This window comes from Piliocolobus tephrosceles, chromosome 12 (assembly GCF_002776525.5).
Source record: "Piliocolobus tephrosceles isolate RC106 chromosome 12, ASM277652v3, whole genome shotgun sequence".
Taxonomy (NCBI): domain Eukaryota; kingdom Metazoa; phylum Chordata; class Mammalia; order Primates; family Cercopithecidae; genus Piliocolobus; species Piliocolobus tephrosceles.
The window spans coordinates 57,143,848-57,169,841 of NC_045445.1; the positions used below are offsets into that span (position 1 = coordinate 57,143,848).

General features: G+C 37.0%; 1 protein-coding gene and 1 non-coding gene across 7 annotated transcripts in view; one reads left to right on the forward strand and one right to left on the reverse strand.

The window, feature by feature from the left end:
- The window catches only part of DIAPH2 (diaphanous related formin 2), a 927,958-nt gene that overhangs the window by 882,927 nt on the left and 19,037 nt on the right, over positions 1-25,994 (reverse strand). The gene's annotated exons all lie outside the window — the stretch shown is intronic.
- On the forward strand, positions 14,511-14,644 carry LOC111536538. Its single transcript, XR_002729763.1, has one exon. It is a non-coding gene; the product is annotated as a small nucleolar RNA SNORA70 (small nucleolar RNA).

Genomic DNA, 25,994 nt, shown 5'->3' on the forward strand with positions numbered 1-25,994 from the left:
AGACAGAGTCTCGCTCTGTCGCCCAGGCTGGAGTGCAGTGGCGCAATCTCGGCTCACTGCAAGCTCCGCCTCCCGGGTTCACACCATTCTCCTGCCTCAGCCTCCCTAGTAGCTGGGACTACAAGCGCCCGCCACCACGCCTGGCTAATTTTTGCATTTTTAGTAGAGACGGGGTTTCACGTGTTAACCAGGATGGTCTCGATCTCCTGACCGCCTCGGCCTCCCAAAGTGCTGGGATTACAGGCCTGAGCCCTCCTGTCTTATCTTGACAGCATTAACTGTTATCTGAAATGATATTGTTCACTTTATTTACTTGTTTGTGCTCTTGTTTTATTTTTGTTTTGTTTTGTTTTTCTTTTGACACAGAGTCTCCCTCTCTCACCCAGGCTGGAGTGCAGGGGCGCGATCTCAGCTCACTGCAATCTCCACCTCCTGGGTTCAAGCAATTCCCTGCCTCAGCCTCCCAAGTAGCTGGGATACTGGCACCTGCCATCATGCCCGACTAATTTTTGTATTTTTAGTAGAGATGGGGTTTCACCATCTTGGCCAGGCTGGTCTCGAACTCCTGACCTCATGATCCATCCACCCCGGCCTCCCAAAGTGCTGGGATTATAGGTTGTCATCTACTTTCTAGAAAACATATTCCCTAACAGTAGAGACCTTAACGGTCTTATTCACTTTCAGATCTCTGACACTTAGAACAGTAGCTGGCACATAATATCTGCTCGAATGTTGGTAAATAAATTCATTTAAGTACAATAAGAATCCAGAGAAGAAATAGATAAATATAGCTTCATTGAGAAACTACAAAGAATTGTGGCCTAATTGTTGGGGAGGATCTGAAGAGCCACAAAGAGAGAAAGAGGGAAGTCAGACAAAAGGAGCAGCATTAACATTTTACTTCAGGGAAGTTGAGGAGAACAGACATATGAAACAACTGGTTCAAGTACAAGGGGATTAAATTTTGAATATGTAGGGTGGATTAGAGGCAGTCTTGAAAACCGCAAGGAATAGTCTAGACTAAACTGGAAAACCACTAGGGGGTTCTTATGATTTTCTGATTTGAAGACACCATTCTCCTGCCTGGAGAAAATGGTATTTTAGAAAGCTGACTTTGGGTGGCACACATATACAATCTTTGATTTGAAACCTTTCAAGCCAAACATGTCTTGGAACTCAGCATGTTTCATGTTTTAAAAAGGAATATACTAGGTGTATCATATCTTACAAAACACACTAAGCAGGATCTGGGGTAACACATTAACTCAAATGCATTCAAGTTTAAAAGGAAAACATGCATATTCCACAAAGCAGGATAAAGAGTACCTATACAGCCTTAAGAAGATTGGGGTTTGTGGCCAAATGATAAGAGTCTGTTTTCAGAGCATTCATATTTTAGAATTTCAGAAAAGGGTTGTGGACCTGTAATATTTAGAATAAACTGAAGAAGGAATCAAAGGCTAAAGGGTGGCTTGCAGAGATCAGCAAGTTGGGTCTATTCTACCTAACCAATAGTTACCATTTACTGAGCATTTATAGGCACTATGCTAAGAGCTTTAGATGCATTGCCTCATTTAAATCCTCACAATAATCCTATGTACAAGAAGGTACTGTCCTGTTTTGCTCCTCAGGAAATCAAAGTTTATAGTCATTAAGACATCTGCCTAAATCACAAAGATAATAAATTACACAGTCCAGATTAGCATTTAGGTCTGACTAGAACACGCGCTCTAGAAGCTCTATCTGTATTCTGAAATCTGTGTGCAACAGTCTTTATCAGTATAATAATACTGGTTAGAGCTCCAGCTCTTTTTCAGTCTGGGCCTTTCCATGTGCTCTTTGCTCTGCTTAGAGCACTCGCTCCATCCCACCTCACCTCTTTCTTAATCATCCGGGCATCTTCTACTCAACTGTTCTGCTCTCAGCTAAGGATACAGTTGATCCTGTTTTAGTCTCCCATGGTTCCTGAACTTCCCCTTCTGCAACACATTCCAATTATCAAATCCCAATTACCTATCAATATCAGTCTCCTGTGCAACACCATAAACTCAATGTATTAAGGACCAGGTTTTTCTCGATTCCCACTGTGTCCTCAGGTTTTTGCACTATTTCTAGCACACAGTAAGTACTCAAACCTGTGATGATTGACAGAATTGGGGCTGGGGGAGGAGAGAGACAGAGGAAGAGAGCGACAGGGAGAGAATGTGATCCAGTTGCAAGATGATAAAAACAGTCTAGGATAGGAGCAATAGAAATAGATAAGGCAGTTAGTATATATAATTTTGTTTAAAATTACACTTGTTATTGAAGCAATGTACCCAGACATATGATTGCTGTTTGTATTAAATAGAGTAATTTAAATATCTGTTATGATTACTATCTTTATAACGCAAAAACAACCTCTAAATGGCTATGATTATCACTCTGGAGATACTTCACCTCACAATGACTTGCCATCTATCTACTTCAAGTAGCATTTACAAATAACCACATCATTTAGTTTTCTGATGTAGCTGCAAAATTAATCTGACAAAACAAAATGATTCACTGCCTTAAAAATTCAAGAGTATAAATTGCCGAAAACTGAAAATTATACCTGAGTTGTGAACAAGGTATTATTGTAACATATTTTTTGTAGGAAAAATCACATAAAAGTCATAGAGTGATTTAAGTTAACTTCACTATTAGTACTTTTAACTGATAGTCTTGAATTTGCAAACAATCCCCAATTCAGGAATGAGTCATGTCTCAAAGTTCACTTGTATAGCAGTTGTTTAGCTCTTGGAACACATGTATCCAAAGGTGTAACCCATAAAAAATCATTTCCAGAGTGAAAGTAGACAAACTTCTCCACATGGAAAACAAAAACAGCTCATTTACTCACACAGGAAGAACTTTACAAATCACTGAATATTATATCAAATATTTAAAGTGTAAAAGCTTAAGCAGAATGTGATTATATGGTGAACAAAAATAATTTTCAGAAAATTTAAAAAGTGTTTTTGGAAAAATCTAGTATTGTAAATTATTCAATTTTATAAACTTCATTTTTCCCCCCAATGGGCTTCAGATTCTATGCTGAGTAGTGATAACTCTGAGAAAACCTTTTGTCTCGTAATGTTCCTTAAATAGTTTTTTACTTAGTTTTAATTTGGATAAGAGATTCTTTCTCAAGATAGTGACAGAAATTGTCAAAATAATAAATAACACATTGCAGGAAAATATCATTTATGTCACTGTGTTTTACAAATAATATCATAATGAATTAACAGGTAGTTTTAATTTTTTTTGCCTTTTTATGATTTTGGGCAAAGCAACACTTGTATCTGTTTATACTGATAGATCTCAAATTTCTTCTACTCTGTGTTTTTCACGATGGACTCTTCACTGTATTTAAATAATTGAAGTGGAGCAAGAGTTGCAAATAAATCAGCAACTATACTTAGCCCCTGAAGTCTCTTAAGTATTAATCACTGATCAGTTGCAATATAAAAAAGATGAGCTGTACGTCCCTTTGCCTGAAAACTCACAAGCAACCCAAGCACTAACCCTTATAATGACCCTTATACACATACAGGTCAAAGCAAATTATTCAGATTTTTCTTTTCTCTTTTAATTGATATCATGAATCACAGTGATTTTTAAGTCTAAAGATTTTGATGTAGAAAACTTTTTTTTTCCTTTTCATCTAGATGTTAAGACAATAGTGATGTATTTTATATAATCAATATGCAGATCACGGTTTGCATAAACCCGTTAAATATGAAGTGGCTGTTAACCTTGCCTACAACTCTTTGACTTTGTTGATGCCAACAAAGGCTTCAAACCAGCAAAATGAAGCCCTTTCATAGGGGCTCCTTAAAACCAATGACAGATACATATTGTATCTCTGCACGTAAGACTCCTGCCATGTCAAATCTACCAATAACACTCAATGTGTATGAGAGGTCTTCTTTGAAAACAGAGAAAGTCTGAATTATGAGGATAAATTTGAGACGGTCTAAACTTCTTTTAATAGCATTCATTCAAGTTTCCATTTTCCTCACTGCTGCATAATTTGGTTTTATAACAGTTTGCCCAATTAGTGACTGGGTAGGTTGAACTTAAATGTTACTATGAAGCTGACAGAATGATTTATAGTCAGTAGATCATTGAAAAACAAATATAGATACGCTTAAAAATTTATAGAATTAGCCAAGTGTGGTAGTTCACACCTGTAATCCCAGCACTTTGGGAGGCCGAGGTGGGCGGATCACTTCAGGTCAGGAGTTCAAGACCAGCCTGACCAACACAGTGAAACCCTGTCTCTACCAAAAATACAAAAAAATTAGCCATGCGTGGTGGCAGGCGCCTGTAATCCAAGCTACTCGGGAAGCCGAGGCAGGAGAATCACTTAAACCCAGGAGGAAGTGGTTGCAGTGCGCCGAGATTGCGCCACTGCACTCCAGGCTGGGCGACAGAATGAGACTCCGTCTCAAAAAAAAAAAAAAAAAATTATAGAATTACTCTTACGGGGTTACCGTAAGTTCTGGCCCCACATTACTGTGTCAGTACCATAATCATAGCCAAGTTTTTAAATAAAATTCCTAAATTAACTTATCTTCAATTACTATTCTATTTGCTAATAATGTTAAACTTATTTTCAACAAAATGACCTATTTAGTAGCCGTAATCAATACTACTGAAGTTTTCTACATACATGGGCCCTTTATAGCCCTGATGAAACATATGGAGTTAGTTCTGTCACTACATTTTCTTACAGAAACAAAGTTCTCAATGATGGTCGAATTCGCAAATCAGCTTTAAAAAACCTTACTAAAATCCTATAAAAATCTATAATACACCTTCAGAGTCACACTGGTAGTAAGTAGTATTCCAACTCCATTCTCCTTTGAAACAGTTTCTGTAGAAAATACACATTCTAACACAGGGTGTAAAAAACTTGGTTTTTCCTTGCTACAGGCAGGACTGGCTATACTAGTGATGGTACATAAAGGGACAGAAGAGAGACAGCCACTTATTTCAACATAAGACTTCAGAGAGTAACCACAGAAGACATCATTCCATATCAAGCTTCTTAGGTGTCTTAATTGGGAAACAAGGGGCAATTTATTCCTTCTATTAAAAAAATTGCCCTGGCATCTAAACTCCTTCATAAACACTGCCTCTGGAGTACTTACAGTGAATTTGTTCAAGAACTTAAGTCAAACTTGACCCACCAGGTTAAAAGGTCTCTTCATTTTCAGGTATTCACTGAGCTATGAGTATCTCAAATTTCATAAACCATACACAAGCACCCGCCTACTTGAGCTTTAAATAGCGATCACCTTTTTTAGGAAGGCACTAGAATGACCTCTCCCCGTCTCCATTAATAGCATAAGAGAATGTGCTAAGACTGGCATTTTCTTTCACATGAAATGCAGAAATGAGACTATATGTAGACTCAAAGCTACAAACATAACTGAATATGAACACGTAACCCACAGATATTGAAAGGGCGACACAGTTTTAAAACTTAAAAGTTACGATGCAATGTCAGTCGCCAGTAGCCAACAATGTAGAGTGCTTCCTGAGCTACAATATGCTTGAAAAAACCTGGAAACACCAAAAAAGTGGAATTTTTTTTATTACTCCCAAGGTTTGAGTTCGAACCTTGATTATAGAATTTATCATAGTGCGATAATTTCTCACTAGAATGTATGAATTTCCTAAGGCAGGAAGTGGGTCTTCTACAGTTTTGTATATATTACATAAATGGGTTAAAGATGGCCTCTGTATATTGGCCTTATGTTGTTTACTTCTTCACAGCAGGATAAGACCCATTAGCTCAAAGCCCACCTCAAATTGCTACATATCCAATTATTTTAAATGTAGCCCAAACAAACCAATTTTTAGCCATTAGAGCCTGCCTGGTTTGCATACACTGCTGCAGCCACACAGCAACAAGTCAAGGAAATACAGTAGAGGAAGGGAAGGAAACAGGGACAAGGGAAGAGAGAAGGAGGGAACGAATGAATGAATGAGAGTCTCTCTCTCACTTTTATTTTTTCTGAGACGGAGTCTCACTCTGTTACCCAGGTTGGATTGCAGTGGTACAATCTCGACTCACTGCAACCTCCACCTCCCAGGTTCAAGCAATTCTCCTGCCTCGGCCTCCCAAGTAGCTGAGATCACAGGTGCCCGCCACCACGTCCAGCTAATTTTTTGTATTTTTAGTAGAGATAGGGTTTCACCATGTTGGCCAGGCTGGTCTCAAACTCCTGATCTCAGGTGATCCGCGCACCTTGGCTTCCCAAAGTGCTGGGATTACAGGCATGAGTCACTGCGCCCGGCCGAGAGTCTCTTTAAATGCCATATTGTAGACATGAATACCTAACAGGAAACTATGTCAATTTATAATTTGTATATTAAAAAGAAAAAAGCTCGAACTAAAGAGAGAGCATCACTACTATTAGTACTACTATTTATGAAATTCACTGAGCACCTTCTGTGTGCCAGGCATTGTTTTTAGTTCTCTGATTTAATTAATTCCTAAAACAAACCTGTAATGTAGCTATTATTATTATTCCCATTTTTCTGATTAGGAAACCAAGGCATACTGAGGTAAAAACAGAACCATATGATATAATGTTCTCTGTCCTGTATGCAGCATCATGGTTCCAGCAGCAAATACACCTTCACAAAGTAAACAGCAAACACAGTACTATGGTATGATGTATGATCCATCATAGTAGAGATGGAAGCACCTCAACATATTCAATAGGTCCCTTGGTTGAAAACCGTTGAAGCTGTTTGACCTGACATCTTAGATCATTTACATAGTTTACTTTCAGAATTTGAGCAAAGGCTATGGAGCACAAAGGTCATGTGTCTCCTACATCACTTTACATAAACTTAGCTTGGGTATAAAAGCTGTTAAATTTATTTGCAAACACAGACTTTGTGTTCATTAGTCAGCACTTGACTAGCCAACTGTAAAATAGAAAATAGTCAGTAAGCAACAAATGCACTCTCATGGGCATATACCAGAAGATTTTCCCATGGTATTTGCATTTTAAAACTATAGAAGGAAAATGACATGAAATAAATGCTAATGATGTCTGCAAAGTGAACTTTCAGTTTGGATTTACATTAAAAATATTTATCCTATGTATTTAAATTACATGACAAGAAGATTAGGTACACCCATAATACATAATAAATCTTTAAACAAACATAAAAACTTCCTAGTTTCTGCTTTCTTCTACCTAATTTTAGTTCCAGTAACATGCAAAATGAGTGTATTAACTTAATCCCTCAGGTACTTGATGATTTCAAGATAAACTCTGGAGACAGCTAACAACAAAAAAATTCATTTTCTTTGACCTAGCTTTGTCAAACAGAAGTTTCTCTCCAGTTCCAGTAAGAAGGTAGAACCATAGGTCTAACAGTCCTACTGAATGGAATCAGGACAAGGAAAACCAGTACAGAATGAGGTCACATGTATAATATGTTACTAAAAAGATACCTAGTCTCTACATCTCATATGTTTTAATTAGATCATTCTAGGGTACAGTTTTATTGGGGAGGGATTAGAATTGAAAACAAATCGGAAAGGCTTCAGAAATATCCATTTATAACTGAGTGGTTTGTTGCAAGCTCTCTGGAAGTATATTTATCACAAGTAAAATCCATCAAATTGATGGGACGTTTTCTGCCAAAATCCATGTTGATGTGACTATCCAGCACAAATATTAATATTTGTTCTTACTGAACAGTGACTTGAATTTTCTTCTGGCTTCTCTTCTCCCTGCCAGCATGACCAATGAGAATGCTCTAGCTTAAAGAACATACAAAGTTATGCTAATAAAATAATCCCCAAACTATATTATGTATTTGAAGTATTCTGAAAAGGTTTAGCTAAATTTTTCCAATAATCAAGGGTGAAAATACCTTAAGCATCATGTGACAAGGCAAAACCTAGATGCTGCTTACTGAAGAGAGATTGAGAAGTATGCTCTCAATCTCTTCAAGTATAAGTAATAAACTGTACGGTTCTTGTTAGTACCAAAATTCTGTATCTGTGCTATATTTTTAATAAAAATACAATATGTGCTTGAGCTGGAGCCTGTGGTATGTGAACCCAGGAGGATGGAATTTTGACCAAGGCTGGAGAGATTTTTGTAATAAACAACAGGCAAGGAAAAGATATCACATGACCAGAGAAACAGTAATTAGAAGGGAAAATGTTTGGAAACTGAAAGAAGCTATATGTACACAGTTTTTAAGGACGAATGAAGTTCAGTAAAGAAAATAATTGCCAGATAACTATTAAGCAAAGTAAAAGGAGACTGTCAGATTGAGGTTAAGATAATTATTCAGTAACCAATTTTGACCTGAATCTAATAGATTATACCTGGAGTCTAAGCAAGAAAGTTGGAAGGGGTTGGTTAACGTTCAGCCATGATTAACCAGATGCTCAGGTAGAAGGGTAGAAAAGTAAAAGAGATTTGTAAAAATCCCAATCACTTTAATTAACCATGTCAAGCTGGTTTTTGTATTTTCGTTTTTTACTTTTTTGTTTTTGCTGCATCCCTATCAAAATACCAATGACATTCTTCACAGAAATTTTTTTTTAATGGTAACTGTTATACAGAACCACCAAAGATACAGAATAACCAAAGCTATGCTGAGAAAAAAGAACAAAACCAAAAGAATCAGATGACCTGACTTCAAATTATACTATAGAGCTATAGTAACCGAAACAGCATGGTACTGGCATAAAAACAGACACTGAGACCAGTGGAATGGAATAGAGAACACAGAAATAAATCCATAAATCTACAGTGAACTCATTTTCAAAAAAGGTGCCAAGAACATACATCGGGTAAAGGACAGTTTCTTCAATAAATGTAATGGGAAAACTGGATCTCCATATGCAGAAGAAAGAAACTAGACCTCTGTGTCTCTCCATATACAAAAATGAAATCAAAATGGATTAAAGACTTAAATCTAAGAACTCAAATTACGAAACTACTACAAGAAAACACTGGGGAAGGTCTCTAGGACATCAGACTAGGCAAAGATTACTTGCATAATATTCCACAAGCACAGGCAACCAAACCAAAAATGGTCATATGAGATCACATCAAATTAAAAAATCTTCTGCACAGCAAAGGAAACAATCAACAAAGTGAAGAGACAACCCACAGAACAGGAGAAATATTTGCAAACTACCCATCTGACAAGGGATTAATAACCAGAATATGTAAGTAGCTCAAACAACTCTATACAGAGAAAAAAAACTAATAATCCAATTTTAAAATGGACAAAAGATCTGAATAGATGTTTCTCAAAAGAAGACATACAAATGGCAAACAGGTATATGAAAAGGTAGTTAACATCATTGATCAGGGAAATGCAAATCAAAGTTACAAAGATATCATGTTACTCTCAGTTAAAATTGCTTTTACCCAAAAGATAGTCAATAACAAATGCTGGCAAGGATGTGGAAAAGAGGGATTCCTCGTACACTGTTGGTGGGAATCTAAATTAGTACAACCACTATAGAGAACAATTTAGCAGTTTCTCAAGAAACTAAAAATAGAAGTACCATATGATCCAGCAATGCCACAGCTGAGTATATACCCAAAAGAAAGAAAATCAGCATATTAAAGAGATAGCTGCTCTCTCATGTTTATTGTGACACTATTCACAACAGCCAAGATTTGGAAGCAAGCTAAGTATCCATCAACAGATGAATGGATAAAGAAAATGTGGCGGCCGGGTACAGTGGCTCACGGCTGTAATCCCAGCATTTTGGGAGGCCAAGGCGGGTGGATTACCTGAGGTCAGAGGTTCGAGACCAGCCTGGCCAACATGGTGAAACCCTATCTCTACTAAAAATACAAAAATTAGCTGGGTATGGTGGCACGTGCCCGTAGTCCCAGCTACTTGGGAAACTGAGACAGGAGAATCACTTGAATGTGGGAGGCAGAGGTTGCAGTCTGCTAAGATCACGTCACTGCACTCCAGCTTACGCAACAGAGTGAGACTCCATCCAAAAAAAAAAAAAAAAGAAAAAGAAAATGTGGTACATATATACAATGGAGTACTATCCAGCCATAAAAAAGAACAAGATCTTGTCATTTATAACAGCACAGATGGAAATGAAGGACACATTAAGTGAAAAAAAAGCCAGGCGCAGAAAGACAAACATTGCATGTTCTCACTTATTTGTGGGATCTAAGAAAATTAAAACAATTGAACTCATGGTGATAGACAGTAGAATGATGTTTACCAGAGGCTGGGAAGTTGGAGAATGAGGTGTGGGGATGGCTAATTGGTACAAAAAAAAGTTAGATTGAATAATTAAGATCTAGTATTTGATAGCACTATCAAGTGACTACAGTCAACAATAGTTTATTGTATATTTTTTAAAAAGTAAGAGTATAATTGGATTGTTTGTATCAAAGGATGAATGCTTGAGGTGATGGTTAGCCCATTTCCCCCAATGTGATTATTATACATTGTATGCCTGTATCAAAATATGTCATGTGACCATATATATCTATATATAGATAGATAGATAGATATATCTCTCTACTATGTACCCACAAAAATTACAAATTAAAAAACATATAAACCAGTGATTCCCAAGAACCCAAAGAACCCCAGCACAAGAAATATGAAGAAAAGTACACCAAGGCACATCTTAAGTTACTGAAAGCCAGTGTGATAAAGAAAAAATATTAAAAGCAGCCAGAGGGGGTGGGGGAAAGACCCGTTATATGAAAGGATAAAAGATAAACCATGCTAACACTAGTCAAAAGAAGGTTAGAATGACTATATTAATATCAGGCAAAGTGGATTTCACAGCAAAAAAAAAAAAAAAAAAAAAACACCTGATATAAAAAGGGTCATTTCATAATGATAAAGGGGTCAATTATCAGGAGGATATACAATCCTAAACAGTTATGCCTGTAATAACAGAGCTTCAAAACACACGAAGCAGAAACAGAAAACTACAAGGAGAAACAGACAAATCCAGAGTAACAGTCAGACTTCAATGCTCTTCTCTCAATAATTGATAGAACAAGCAGACAGAAAATCAGCAGGGATATGGAGGACCTGAACAAGACTAGACCCAACAACAGAAGACTACATATTTTTTTGTCAAGTGCACATGGAACATTTACCACAAAACAAAGTCTCAATAAATGTAAAAGTATTCAAGTCATACAAAGTATATTTTCTGACCACAGCAGTCTTTAGAAATCAAAACCAAAAGATTTCTACAAAATCCCCAAATAATTGGAAAATAAACAATACTTCTAAGTAAATGATGGGTCGAAGAAGAAATCAAAAGAGAAATTAGAAAATTTTTAAACTAAGTAAAATTAAAATCACAAAATAGAAGTATTTGTGGGACACCAAAAAGCAATAATTAGAGGGGAAATTTCTAAAAATGAATGCCTATATTATAAAATATAAACTTAAGTTCTCAAATCAATGACCTTCGCTGTCACCTTAGGGAAATAGAAAAAGAAAAGTAAACGAAACTCAAAGTAAGCAAGCTAAGAGAAATAATGGGTCAAATTTAAATCATGAAATATCAAAATATAGAAAAATAAAACCAAAAGTTGCTTCTTTGAAGATCCATAAAACTGATAAACAATGAGAGAAGACCCAACACTATGGCTTTACTGGGGTGCTCTAGTAAACATCAATTCTACAGCAACTCTTCCAGAAAACTGATGAATGTGCAAACGGATTCTCAGTTTGGGGATGGAAGAGAGGGATGGGAGGTAACCAAGAGGTATAACCCCTTTGAGGGTGATGAATATGTTCACTGTCTTGATTGTGAGGATGGTTTCCACATATGCAAAACTTAGCAAACTGTAAACATTAAGTATGTGCAGCTTATTGTATGTCAATTATATTTAAACAATAAAGCTGCCTAAATAAACAATACATAAGAGACTATACATCAGGAACTAACTTATTTCCATTATAAGGTATGAAGATAATATAAGGATTGAATTTATTCTTTAATACACTAGAATGTACATACTCAAATTACTTGCTCCTTTTCAAAAACAATAAACTCTGATTACTATTGCAGGCTCTCAAAAGAGTCTAGCAAGACTCTCAAGTATATGCTAGACTCAAAAGTATATGCTAGACTCAATAAGAATAGCTTTCTCATGTTTCTTACAAAATTAATTCTGAATACAGTTCCCAAACAATTCTAAAGGCATTTTTTAAAATGGTAGCAGCATCAAAACAAAATTAAAACAAAACCCCTCTCTTTCAGGGTGACTATATTGAAGGGACAATGATTAAACATATCTGCAAAATGTTGTGCACTTATTATATTAAAGGCTCAGTTTATCCATTGTAATCTGAGATGTGTTAACACTAAGGCAAAATAAGTTTTCTATCCTAACCAGATGACTGAAAGAGTTGTATGGTTGACCTGGTCCAGAGGAGAGGTACTCAAAGTACAATAAAAATGTTAGGTTATGCCTTTTGTTTTGGAGGGATACTGCAAGACGAGAAGAAAAAAAAAAAAAAAAGATTAAGCCAAAAGCAAAGAAAACAACAAATGCATCTTATTCGCATGCTATTATGTCCATGAAAATATTTCTATGATAAAATCATATGACAATATGATTTTCTATGAAAATATTTCTATTTAAATACATACTGGGTAGCAGTCACTCCCTCAAATCCTATAGTTTCTCATCATTAATCAAACATGAAAAGACTCAATCATACATAAAATTTCTTGTAAAATACTCTAGTCTAGATCATTGAAGCTTAAAACAGAAATAAAGATGAGGCAAAGCACCACATTACATCTTGCATGTGCCCCACTTCCTCTTCACTAGGACTATGTAACTCCTAGTGAATAAATCTTCACTGTGTAATCAATACTGCCATGGGAAAGCATATATAATCCAGCCATAAAGAGTGAAGAATTGCAACAAGTTTCCCTGGAGTGTGACTTTTAAAGACATTTGACTCCATTAATAGCTTCCATATTCGTATAGTCAATATTCATAAGGTGAATATTCATATTGTTAATAATTATTGCCCTGACTTGAAAACCTGCATTCTAAAGTTCACTGTCAACTGCAAGACTATTTTGTTGCACAAAAATGAATGATGTGAATAAATGCCTTGCTACCTAGATTTTTTTTTATTTGGACTGAAGAGTAATCAAATAATTATCAGAAACAAGCTGCATGCAAGTCTTCACTAAGATTTAAATCATACACGTGATTTTGTATGCAATATACATTTATCCTATAAGAATGCAAGCAAAGTTTTAGTGTAGTAATTTTTCAAAAGACACAGAACTCTCTAATTCACTATTTAACCATTCATGGCATTTGAGAAAGTCAAGAAATGTCCCTTGCTTAATAACAACAATTTTTTAAAAGAGTTACCTAATATTTTCCTTGCTAGGTCAATAGCTATCACAAATTAATTCACTTGAAAACACATTATCTTTAATACTTAAATAGACACAATCATATGTGCACATACAGACACATATATACAAAAAATGGGGTTTGAAAAACTTTTGTGTCTAGTCTCTTCTGATACGAAGTTTCAAATTATTTTGTCTAGCTTTTCTGCTATCTTATAGGTAAAATTCTCCAAGCAAAATAAACTTGCCAAATCATTGAAAACATAGTTATCAATCACTATGGAAAAAAAGAGCATTGATACAATTTATTGATTTATTTATTCACTCATTCATTCACTCATTTAACATATATTTAATAAATACTTGCTAAAATGCCAGACACTGTGCTAGGTGCTAGAGGTAAAATGTTGAGCAAAAAATGAAACATGATCCATGCTTTCATAGAGTTACAAACTAATGAGGAAGCTAGATGTTAAAATATTACACACAGGTTAGGCACGATGGCTCATGCCTGTAATGCCAGCACTTTGGGAGGCAGAGGCGGGCGGATGAGCTGAGGTCGGGAGTTCGAGACCAGCCTGACCAACATGGAGAAACCCAGTCTCTCCTAAAAATACAAAATTAGCCGGATGTGGTGGCGCATGCCTGTAATCCCAGCTACTCGGGAGGCTGAGGCAGAAGAATGGCTTGAACCCAGGAGGTAGAGGTTGCGGTGAGCCGAGGTCGCACCACTGCACTCCAGCCTGGGCAATGAGTGAAACTCCATCTCAACAACAACAACAAAAAAATCACACACATAGACTTATGATAAGTGCTATAAACGAGCAACACATATGCCATGAATGCATATAATGGGAGGAAGTTACTAAATCAATGAGGTAATGAGAGATTGCTGAGCCAAGAGGTCTTAAGGAAGAGCATAGGCTAATTAGAAAAAAAAAAAGTGGAGGCTGTAGGAACAACCTATGCAAAATCCTTGATATATCCACTTTGGAACACAGTTTGGCAGTATCTTAGAAAACTAAACATACTCTTACCAAAGGATCCAGCAATAGCACTCATTTACCCAAATGAGTTAAAACTTATGTCCACCCTGCAGCCAATTAAGCCGACTGAGTTCCTTTCCTCATGGGGGCCCAGTGTGCAATGGCTGCAAACAGCAGCTTCCCTGGTAGTGATGCAGCCTGTTTGTTGTATGGGTTGCTCTAAGGGACCTTGGAGACAGACCTTTCAGATGGATGTTCATGTTTCTGACCTTGCACTACCCCAGTGTAGGCTCCAAACAGGCATGCGAGGTGCCATTGGAAAGCCCCAGGGCACTGTGGCCAGGGTTCACATTGGCCAAGTTATGTCCATCGGCACCAAGCTGCAGAACAAGGAGCATGTGATTGAGGCCCTGTGCAGGGCCAAGTTCAAGCTCCCCAGCTGCCAGAAGATCCACATCTCAAAGAAGTGGGGCTTCACCAAGTTCAATGCCAATGAATTTGAAGACATGGTGGCTGAGAAGCGGCTCATCCCAGATGGGTCAAGTACGTTCCCAATCGTGGTGCTCTGGACAAATGGCGGGCCCTGCACTCATGAGAGTTTCCACTGTGCTGCCCCCTCTTAATACTCACCAATAAATTCTACTTCCTGTCCACCTAAAAAAAAAAAAAAATGCCTTCACTTCAATTACCCCTTTCTTACATACTTTGTTATTTTAGTTTTATCCTGATTTCCTCAATAAACATTATTAGTATTAAAAAAAAAAAAAAACTTATGTCCACACAAAAACCTGCACTTGGATGTTTATAGCAGCTTTATTCATAATTGCTGTAATTTAGAAACAACCAAAATGTCCTTCAGTAGGGGAACGGATAAACAGTGGTACATTCAGACAATGGAATATCATACAGTGTTAAAAAGAAATGAGCTATCCAGCCATGAAAAAACATGGTGGAACCTTAGATGCATATTACTAAGTGAAAGAAGCCAGTCTGAAAAGGCTACATACTCTATCATTCCAACTATATGCCATTCTGAAAAAGGCAAAACTATAGAGACAGTAAAAAGATCAGCGGTTGCCAGGAGTTAAAAGGAGGGAAGAATAAACAGGTGATGAATAGAGGATTTTTATGGCAGTGGAACTACTCTGTATGTTCTACTATAATGGTGAATCCATGTCATTATATATTTGCCTAAAACCACACAAGGCACACCAAGAGTGAACCTAAACTATGGACTCTGGGTGAATGATGCGTCAATATAAATTCCTTGATTGCAACAAATGTAACACTGTGGTGTAGGATGTCAATAGCAGGTAACCTGTGGGTGTGTGGGAGTAGAGGGTATATGAGAACTCTGTTTTCTGCTTGATTTTGATGTGCACCTAAAACTGCTGTAAAAAATAGAGTTCATCTTAAAAAAAATAAAACACACTAACACACACACACAATCCTAGAGGCAGGAGGTTAGGTTGACACTGCTACAAAGATCACTGATTGCAAAACCTCAGGAAGACATTCTCAAGATAAAGGAAATTTTTAGAAAATTAGGAACGAAGGTACACAAGGTCCCCTTTATCATCTCTTTCACATGCACGAGTTTGGATATATGTACTAGTACGTGCCTTGTATGCATAAGTGTGTATATGCGCATCTGTGCACATACACCATACCACTCTTCACAGTAACAGCCAGACCAATTCCAAGACAAATCATGAGTGGGATTGAATAGCATTAGAAAATGAGGAACCACTAAAAATTGAGACTCCTGCTCTCTCCTCTGCTTGGTAAATTCAAAAGCAGAGAGTATCAAGAGGGATAGTTAAAATGTTTACAAAACTTTAAGTTCCCTGGGAACTTTTGCCAGCGTGGAAAAAAATAAATAGAACTTAATTTTTCAAATCAATGATCAGAAAGTGACCAGAGGATCTATGCATAAAATTTGCAACAAACACACCAAGATGGACTACAGGTATTATTCTTCACAGATTATACAAAGAAGGTTTACTTTAGATGAGAGAAACTAAAAATCATAACTGTATTGTGATGATAAGGACAGGGTGATGAAGACTGATGTGAGATTAATCCTCTTCTATCATAGCAGGCAGGCAATAGATAATATCTAAAATAGATAAGGTAATACATGACATTATAAGCATATTATTTAGAGATAAGGAGAAAATTACCAGACAAAACAATTAAAAGAGTTAACAGGGTTGCCACCGTGTAAGCAACATTAGGAATAGGAAAGGGTGGGGCATCAATTGCTACTTTTTATGACAAGCCCTCTGTACTCCTAACTTTAATTATGTACATTTGGTACTCTGATAAAAATAAAGATCTTTTTAAGAAAAATTATAAAAGGGGAAGTAAAAACCAAGCTGGTAGAGCTCTAGAAAAAAAAAAAGATGAAAAAAATTATATAAAAAATCCACAAAAGAAGGAGCAACAATGTTTTTCAGAGAATAAAACATCTGAAAAATAACATTAGGGACATGGTTGGTAGGCATGATGAAGTCAAATGCAACACAGTTGGAGAGAACAATATATGATGATGACAGATATAAACACGAAGAGCCAGTGTAGTGATGTAGCCAAAGCCACAGAGGAGTTAAGATTAGAACCTAACTCTACCTTTACAACCTCTTTGTAATAAATCTGCTTATTTAGTACAGTTCAATTTTCTAAAAATTCAATATCTAGCCATGTGATTACTTTAGTTTGTCAACGATATCACCCATATAGAAGTTCAGGGTTTTTTTAATTTATTTTTACCACAGACCTGTTGTCTATAGAAAGTCCACCCTGATTATGTGCTAGAACAGAAAATTCTAACAAATATTATGACATTTGAATAGACTGTTACATCTAAAAACTAATCTAGATAAACACAGCAACAGTAGAGCTAAAAGAAAAAGCAAGTTATTTCTGAAAATGAAAAAAAGTAAAGACAACTTTCTTTTTTTTTTAAAAAAAGTTGTCTTTACCTCATATACTATCTCTAATAGTTTAGATTTGATTCACTATACAGTCAGGATAACACGAAGGCATTCAATCATTTTGTACCAGCGATCTATATACACAAATTCTAAAACTATTATTCTAACCAGTTGTTAGTTTTCCTCCCATGCATCTGACAAAGGACATACAGCATCTACAAGGAACTCAAATCAGCAAGAAAAAAACAAATAATCCCATCAAAAAGTGGGCAAAGGACAAAAATAGACAATTCTCAAAAGAAGATATACAAATGGCCAACAAACATGAAAAAATGCTCAACATCACTAATTATCAAGGAAGTGCAAATTAAACCCACAATGAGATATCACCTTACTCCTGCAAGAATGGCCATAATCAAAAAATCAAAAAATAATAGATGTTGGCATGGATGTGCTGAAAAGGGAACACTTTTACATACTGCTGGTGGGAATGTAAACTAGTACAACCACTATGGAAAACAGTATGGAGATTCCTTAAAGAACTAAAAGTAGATCTACCATTTAATCCAGCAATCCCACAACCCAAAGGAAAAGAAGTCATTATATGAAAAGGACACTTGCACATGCATGTCTATAGCAGCACAATTAGCAACTGCAAAAATATGAAACCAGCCTAAATGCCCATCAGTCAGCAAGTGGATAAAGAAAATGTGTTATGTATACAACATGGAATACTACTTAGCCATTAAAAAGGAATGAAATAATGGCATTTGCAGCAACCTGGGTGGAGTGTTGGAGACGATTATTCTAAGTGAAGTAACTCAGCAATGTAAAACCAAACATCCTATGTTCTCACTCGTAAGTGGGGACTAAGCTATGAGGATGCAAAGGTATAAGAATGATGCAATGAACTTTCAGAAGGAAGGGTGAGGGATAAAAGACTACACATTGGGTACAGTGTAAACTGCTTCGGTGACGAGTGCACCAAAATCTCAGAAATCACCACTAAAGAACTTATCCATGTAACCCAAAAACCCCTGTTCCCCCAAAACTAATGAAATAAAAATAAAATATTTTTAAAAAATTTTTCCTCCTCATTCTATGGTGGGAGTGGAGGGGGGTGCTATTATGGAGGAGTACTACATATGTGATCCAAAGATTGACTAGCATCAGGCATTCAAATCTAGAGCATTAATCTACACAAAGTAAAAAGAGAAAAATGTAAATTTCTTTATTATCCATGAAAACAATTAACACAAACAGAGAATCACCAGAAAGAATGTGGCGGACAGGAGAGCAAAGCAGCAATTTACAATGAAAATTGTGCATATTCTGCATATGAATTCTAACCATTTGACTACTATACATACAATCATTAAAAAGACATAAATGGTCAGTGGTTAAGTACATTATTTTTTCAATACAGCATGGACAAAAAGTCAATCCAGCAAATATATTGCTTTATTCATCCTACCCTGAAGGCTGAGCCTAGGTAGTCTCACTGAACAGTTTATCTGCATTTGAAAAGAACTATTGTGGTAGAAGAAAGGTTTTAGAATTCCCTTATCAGATTTCACTTGTAAATAATACTTAGCAATCTCCCAAACAAAAATCCTACTAAAAACAGGAGTACTAAGATAATGTCAAGGTACAAATATATAGAATTCCTGAAGATTATCTAAGAGGAACTTCAAATGTTCCAGAAAGTATGTCCCTGGATAAGTACTGTACTTGAAAAAATCTTTAATTGCAAGGACTCAGTCACCATATACTGAAATCATTCCCTACTAAAATTACCATATTCAATAAACGCCTTCATCTGCCACAGAAAGAATGTTATAACAAAGTAACAATTTTTGATTAGTAAATTCTAAATAATTAGAATAAAATCTGTTTGACTACCATGATCATTCAACAAACTTTGATTCGAAGGTATGCTGGTCCTTCACTACGCCTAGAAATGGCAAAGAAGGGAAATGTTAACTAGAACGTCATTTCATAGCTCGGAAAACAAGCTTTTACTGTAAAGTATTATACAGACATGATAAGGTCCAGTATGTGGTTAATTTTTTTAAAGTTGGTTAAATGTGGGAATCATTAAAAGTAAAAATTACCTTCAACATTGTATTGTAACCTATGACATCAAAATACACATTTATCAATATTTTGATGTAGAGCTACATCAGAGCATCTTCCTTTCATAAACCATACCCTTAATGCATTCTTTACTATATGTAGTTTCATTTTCTTTAGAAGACAGAAATTAGAGACACCTGCAAAGCCATATGAATCCTTTCAGACTTGTTATTTTTTCCCTAGTCTTTCAGTTACTTCACCTATGCTTAATTCAGTAGCAATCCTTTTAGTGCCTTTATCAGTTTATGCAAAAGACTTCTCAATTTTCATAGAAAGATTTCTTTTGCCTCACACATTTCATCAAATTGCATGTTTAATTAAATAATATAGTTACAATAGCAATTACCACTGGCATATATAGGTTTGGGAACAAATGCAAGTGACTGATAGGCAGATTTGGTAAGCAAATTAACAAACAAAAATGAAGTACTTTATAAATTATTAGAAACCAATGCTTTTAATGATATTCATCATTTGCTTCAGTGATCAAATTGTCTAAGCTTACAAATTACATGTTACCATTTATGGGAAGAAATATGAAATTTTTTTCATTTGTTAATTACTGCTTAAAATAAGCCATTATGGAATATTCCCTTCATTCAAAAGGCCATATAGGCAGTCCCAGACTCATGAAGTCCCACCCCACACAGCCACTATTCTTGCCCTATTTGCCTACCCTCAACTCCAGAAGCCTCTCTGCTGCTCTCATAGAGGCAGTTATGAAAAAAGAGAAGTTCTGAAAGATAGGTTTATATGTGAATGAAGGCAAGACTTGAAAAGTAGAAACAATTATCCCTAGGGGAGAACCTTAGAGCAGGATTGCTTATATGATTACCTACCTCCCCACAACATTCGACTGCACTGCCAGGCTTTATTCACTTTATTGTGCTACTTGACAGATATTTTACCAAGCAATTAATTGATGTTAATAATCATTTTTTAAATCACAGTAAAGTACATTCAAAAGTAACTGCATAACTTAGTTCATTCTAATACTCAGCAGAGATATGACAGCAATCAAAAGTTTAGGAAGAGGTAGGTACACTGAGGAATAGGAAAGATCTCTCAGGGGGGTGGGGGACAGGCACAGGGGCTCATGCCTCTAATCCCAGCACTTTGGGAGACTGAGGCAGGTAGATCATGAGGTCAGGAGTTCAAGACCAGTCTGGCCAAGATGGTGACACCCTAGCTCTACTAAAAATAAAAAAAATTAGCCAGGCTTGGTGGCAGGCACCTGTAATCCCTGCTACTCAGGAGGCTGAGGCAGAAGAATTGCTTGAACCTGGGAGGAGGAGGTTGCAGTGAGCCAAGATCGCGCCACTGCACTCTAACCTGGCAACAGAATTAAAAAAAAAAAAAAAAAAAAATTCTGGGGGATGGGGAAGAGTCACAGGAGGATGGGTGTCACCTGAGTGGAGAGGTACAATTATATGGAAAAGAGGTACAGAAAGGGATTTGGAGCATCCCAAAGATAAAATTTACCAGTTTCCAAATTTAGCCTATGGTCAGAAAAGAGGAAGAAACTTTCTTCAGTGTTTCTATACCACATGGCACATGTCTGCTCCCAGAGCTCAGACACATGCTATTAATAGAAGAGCTCATCTGCAATGTAGATTAAGTGGGATTTGAAAAAGATGAGCTACCCTGGGAACCTAACCTCCATTCATAACATGTTCCCAAAGAAACACTTTCTTGGAGATATAAAAAAAGAAAAATGCCTCGCGAACACTTTTTAGAATACAGCATGCTCCTAGTATCCACAGAACTAAAGAATACTCACAGAGCAAAATTTAAAATGCAGAAGAGATAAAGAGAGAAAGAAACCAAAATTACCACTTGCAAGAAAGAAGCACTTGTCATTAAATCATTGTGTCTTGGTGATACCCTACAGCAATGTGCCAACCGTTTTTTTTGTTTTGTTTTGTTTTGTTTTTTTGAGACGAATACATATGTATTCTTTTATTTATTTATTTTTTTGAGACAGAGTCTCACTCTGTCTCCCAGGCTGGAGTGCAATGGCGTCATCTCGGCTCACTGAAACCTCCACCTCCCAGGTTCAAGTGATTCTCCTGGAGTAGCTGGGATTACAGGTGCATGCCACCATACCAGGCTAATTTTTGTGCTAAAAATTAAAATTACTAAGGCTGGGCACCGTGGCTTGTGCCTGTAATCCCAGCACTTTGGGAGGCCAAGGCGGGCAGATCACCTGAGACCAGGAGTTCAAGACCAGCCTGGCCAACATGGTGAAACCCCGTCTCTACTAAAAATACAAAAACATTAGCTGGCCATGGTGGCGGACACCTGTAATCCCAGCTACTCAGGAGGCTGAGGCATGAGAATCGCTTGAGCCCCGGAGGCAGAGTTTGCAGTGAGCCAAGATCACGCCACTGCACTCCAGCCTGGGCAACTGAGCGAGACTCTGTGTCTAAATCAATCAATCAATCAATCAATCAATCAAAAAGTAGAGACAGAGTTTCACCATGTTGGCCAGGCTGGTCTCAAACCCCTGACCTCAAGTGATCTGCCTGCCTCAGCCTCCCAAAGTGCTGGGATTACAGGCTTGAGTCACTGTGCCCACCCGCAATGTGTCAACCTTTAATAATCTTTGACCATTTGGATAAGAATCTCCTATCCTCCTGAGATATGGATATACCTTCACCCAAAGATTCTGTGTGTGTCTCTGCTCTAGTTAAAGTTGAGGATATGCTATTTATGCTAGCCACAATTTTGCAGATCTCTACATTCACTGATATGTAATATTCATACATGTTTATAGGGTACATATAGATCTCTACTTTTTTTCAGCTTGCATTAGGAAAAGATGGTAGGCTTTTGAATATGCTTTCTCAATCTACACATACACCCAGGAGTCCGTCATATGCTCCATCCAGGAGTCATCCTCTCCAACACTGTAGAGTCTCTGCTCCATAGCAAGCTATACCTCAGTACCTCGCAATGATGTCTCACGATCACCGAAAGTGACTGTATCCAGAAACAAATTCATCTTCCCACCTACTTTCATCTCTCCCAACTCCACCATACCTGTTCTTCCTTCTCCCATCCAGATCCCCAACCCAACTCAATTAGTAGCTTCTAAATCCTAATCTTCCTCTTCTTCTCCATCCCTAGTACCACTGCCTTAGTTCCATGGTTCATTTCTTATCTCTACTATTATAATCTCTCTGGTCTCACCTCTTTCCCATAGTTTCTTTGTAGTTCTTAACCTCTAGATCCAGAGTCAAAAACTGAAATGTATATGGATTCTAAGCAGGGGATATAATTGAGTGATGCAGGCTACCTATAGAAAAATAAATGTCAATTAACACTTGACCCCAGGTGAAATGCAGGAGAGTGGTCTGTGGCAAATCCAAGAGCACATGGCCTATTCAAATGAGACAGATCTTATTCAGACACAGTGGATTGCTGCCAGCCATGTGAGAACATGAGCCTAGTACTGTAAAAATTACTCTGATGTTTCAAGAGAAGCCAGGAATTTAGATTTATGTGCACAAACTCCCAATTCTTTAGAGTTGGCAAACCAAGTTTTAAAAACCACATCGCTAATACTGAAAGCCAAACAAAACAAATCCACAGGCCAGGTATGACTTGCAGGGCTGCCATTTTGCAAACCATGCACAAGTTTAGTGGTTCTCCAACATTAGAGTACAAAATCATGCAGGCTGCTTATTAATGCAGATTCCCAGGGCCGGCGCTCAAAGGATTCTGATTCTATAGGTCCACTGAGACTCCTCTATCTACATTTTCTGCAAGCTTTCCCAGTGGCCTTGAGGCAAGTGATTCTAATGCTACTTTAATCTGTGAGAAAGAGAATCTGCAGGATTAAGAGGAAAGAGAAGCTTGGGAAAATGGAAACTATGTTTCTAATGCATTGAAAATACTTTAAATGTTCTCATTTTTACACTGTCCCAGGGAAGTACAACTTAGTATCATCCTTATTTCAACTCTGAACAACAGTATAATACCAATCCAATAAACATAGTTTCAGTAATATATGAAACCAGGGAGAATTACAGTTTTACGAAATCATGTTTTTCAACGTACTGCACATTTCAGATCAATAGTGTGGAGATGGTTATAATTAGCATTAAAATATAAGGTGGTCTTCTAAAAAAACTATAAACATTTTATTTAAAAAATTATCTTAAAAGTACTCTTTATTTTTGGCATATTTTAAAAGAAGAAAGGAGTTGGCTGCAGTAACCCTGTATTGACTCTTGTAAAAGCAATCATTGCCCATTAATTGTCTGCTTCCTTAATTCAAACTTCCTGCTGCTATATTTTCTTAAAACAAGAAATATCTATGCCACAAAGTTCTTTTTTCTTTTACCTTTTATTTTTTAGAGTTGAGGTCTCATTATGTAGCCCAGGCTGGAGTGCAGTGGCATGATCATAGCTCACTGCAACCTCAAAACTCGGTTTTGGCCGGACGCAGTGGCTCACGCCTGTAATCCCAGCACTTCGGGAGGCCGAGGCAGGCAGATCACAAGATCAGTTCAAGACCAGCCTGACCAACATGGTGAAACCCTGTCTCAACTAAAAATACAAAAATTAGTCGGGCGTGGTGGCATGTGCCTGTAATCCCAGCTACTCAAGAGGCTAAGGCAGGAGAATTGATTGAACCTGGGAGACGGAGCCTGTAGTGAACCAAGATCGCACCACTGCACTCCAGCCTGGGCAAAAGAGCAAGACTCCATCCAAGAAAAACAAAAACAACAACAACAAAAAAAAAACCTCTGTTTTAATTCTGAATGCATTTTTCCCTTGGAGTAAGTACGTGGAGGGGGGAGGAAGAGAAGTGACTCAGTTCCTAGTCTATTTTAATCTAAATTATTAATCTTTCCTGTCCCTAAATCGGAACCATTCATATGGAACTTACCAAATACTGAGGTAATATACAGCTGTTTTCCTTATAATATTGTAAATTCCTTGATAACAAGTACCTATATCTCACGACCTATATCTTTTAGCACTAAACATATTAGGAAACTGAACTATACTACAATACATATCAAATAAAGGAATAATGCTCATGGGAAAATGTGCTCCACACTACTAAGCAAAAAGGGAGGAGAGACCAGTAGCAGAGGAAAAGCTCCTATCAGCCCCAATCTTTTTGGCAAAAAAAAAATCATATGGTAGCGCAAGTAAGAGAGATGCTTCAGAAGTACATTGTTCCCACCACCATCACATTTATGAGGGTCACTGAGAAAGAAAGAAACAAAGAGTACTCTGATGTGATTGGGTCTCAAATTACCAAGGCAACATCAGCGGGAAGGGGGAGAAAAAGGCCAGGCAATATTTTGGCTCAACATACCAGGGGAGGCCCTGCCCAGGGGCCTTTCATATGGCCAGGTATTTATAACTCAGGAAGTTCCTGTCTTCTTCATTTGTAGTTAATGTTCTTCATGTTTCAAAGGCTCAAAAGGGATTTTGCCAGGATCACAAATCCGTCATGAGAAAGTAGTCTACCAAAAGATGATTCATGTCCTAAAGACCTATATCTTTTTAAAATAATTTTGTAACCCCACAAGGAACCTGAAAATTTTCCCAGCCTATACCTTGTGAAATAATGTCCTGTTTCTATAGCTACAAACCACTGCATTAAAAAAGCCAGGCATGGTGGCACATGCCTGTAGTCCTAGCTGCTCAGGAGGCTAAGGTGGGAGGACCCCTTGAGCCCAACAGTTCCAGGCAGCAGTAGGCCATGATCACAACATTGCATTCCAGCCTGATGACAGAGCGAGACCCTGTCTCAAAACAAGAAAACAAAAGAAAATAAAAGAAAAGAAAAGAAGGAGTCTCTTAATAAAAAATCCCACTTATTTAAGTGAATTATCTTAAGTAGGGGACTTGAGTTCAAATCATAGCCCTAAGACTACTTTGCCACAGTTGTAAGCAATGTATCACTTCTCATTTTGTCGTAGGGGATTGATATATGCAAATGGAAAAAAAATTCATGACAACACTTGATTGAGGACAACTTTATCTAGTGAGGATAACTTTACCTAGTTTCGTATGTCATAAATTTTGCAGCTTCTCTTGGAATATTCCAGGGACTATGAGACTGTCATTCAGCCTAGACACGGACACATTCAGTTTGACAGCAGCAGCTTATAATCTAAGCTACCTGACCTTTAGAGTAGGATCTATTTGTGGAGGAAAACAACAACAACAACAAGATCTTTAGACTCAGAGGCACAGATCTACAGAATAGTAGGCTGGGAGCAAGGGCCAATTAAGTTGCTGTAAAACAGTAAGTTGCCAAAGTGCACACTATTTACAGTACATGTTTAATTTTGCAAGTTCAAAGCTGTGAAGCTGTCAAATTAAAGCATGCTAAAAGGTATCAGAATTAATAAATATCTTTATATTTACACTACAAACATGCCAATTACCAGAAAGTTGGGACATAAGATTTTAGACTTCATATTTCCAACTGTAAAATGTCTAAAGTAAGATATTATTATTTTTTTTTTTTTTTTTTTTTTTTTTTTTTTT